Source organism: Bison bison, unplaced genomic scaffold (genome assembly GCF_000754665.1).
Source record: "Bison bison bison isolate TAMUID 2011002044 unplaced genomic scaffold, Bison_UMD1.0 scf7180017863457, whole genome shotgun sequence".
Lineage (NCBI taxonomy): Eukaryota > Metazoa > Chordata > Mammalia > Artiodactyla > Bovidae > Bison > Bison bison.
The window spans coordinates 263,395-265,251 of record NW_011494029.1 but is presented as its reverse complement, the minus strand read 5'-3'; positions in this window follow the sequence as shown (position 1 = coordinate 265,251).

The following is a 1,857-nucleotide window of genomic DNA, read 5'->3' as shown; positions in this document are numbered from 1 at the left end:
GGCAGTGGGATTGCTGGATCATAAGGCAGTTCTATTTCCAGTTTTTTAAGGAATCTCCACACTATTCTCCATAGTGGCTGTACTAGTTTGCATTCCCACCAACAGTGTAAGAGAGTTCCCTTTTCTCCACACCCTCTCCAGCATTTATTGCTAGTAGACTTATGGATCGCAGCCATTCTGACTGGCGTGAAATGGTACCTCATAGTGGTTTTGATAATTTTTTAAACAAATATTATCAAGATGCAACTTCAAACAACAAAGGTTTAAGAACACAATTCTTGAGTTCAAAAAGTCAAGCCTTGCTTTAAGACTCAGTGTCCACATCTGTAAAATGACAATAACAACAATGCCAACTACATAGAACTCTTAGGAATATTAAATGAAAATTAAGTGAAATGTACCATTTAATGAAAGTAGTAATATATCAATGTAAAAAGTTTATAATAGGTCTTGGGACATAATAAGTACTACGTGTATTATTATCAAGCATTTTTATCAATATTATCATCAAGGGAGGGCTTATGGTGCACATCACCAATTTCCTTCCACAACTTGTTTCTATCTAGTCTAGCTCTCAAATCTATTTTTTAAATTATTTATTTTTTAATTGAAGGATAATTGTTTTACAGAATTTTGCTGTTTTCTGTCAAACATCAGCACTGAGGTGCACCCATGCCCCCTCCTTCCCAAACCTCCCTCCCATTTCCCTCCCTACCCCACTTCAGATTGTTACAGAGCCCCTGTTTGAGGTCCCTGAGTCATACAGCAAATTGCCATTGGCTATCAATTTCACAAGTGGCATTGTAAGTTTCCATGCTACTCTCTCCATATCTCTCACTCTCTCCCTCCTCCCCACCACCCCCCACCATGTCCATAAGTCTGTTCTCTATGTTTGTTTCTCCACTACTGCCCTGCAAATAATTTCATCATACCATCTTTCTAGATTCCATATATATGCATTAGTATATAATATTTATATTTCTCATTCTGATTTACTTCACTCTGTATAATAGGCTCTAGGTTCGTCCACCTCATTAGAACTGACTCAAATGTGTTCTTTTTTATGGCTGAGAATTATTCAATTGTATATATGTACCACAGCTTCTTTAACCATTCATCTGTTGATGAACATCTAGATTGCTTCCATGTTCTAGATATTGTATGCAAATAGTGCAATGAACATTGGGGTACATGTGTCTTTTTCAATTTTGGTTTCCTCTGGGTATATGCTTAGGAGTGGGATTGCTGGGTCATATGGTGGTTTTATTCCTAGATTTTTTAAGTAGTCTCCATACTGTCTTACATAGTGGCTGTATCCATTTACATTCCCACCAACAATGCAAGAGGGTTCCCATCTATACACACCCTCTTCTGCATTTATTATTTGTAGACTTTTTGGTGATGCCCATTCTGACTGGTGGGAGGTGGTATCTCAGTGTCATTTTGATATGCATTTCTCTGATAATGAGTAATGTTGAGCATCTTTTCATGTATTTGTTAGCCATCTGCATGTCTTCTTTGGAGAAATATCTGTTCAGGTCTTTTTCCCAGTTTTTGATTGGGTTGTTGGTTTTTCTGGTATTAAATTGCATGAGCTGCTTATATATTTTGGAAATTAATTCTTTGTCAGTTGTTTTCTTTGCTATTAATTTCTCCCATTTCGAGGACCTTTTCAGCTTGTTTGTAGTTTCCTTTGCTGTGCAAAAGCTTTTAAGCTTAATTAGGTCTCACTTGTTTATTTTTGTTTTTATTTCCATTAATCTAGGAGGTGGATGGGGTTTCCCTTGTAGCTCAGTCAGTAAAAAATCTGCCTGTAATGCAGGAGACCTGGGTTCAATTCCTGAGTTGGAAAGATAT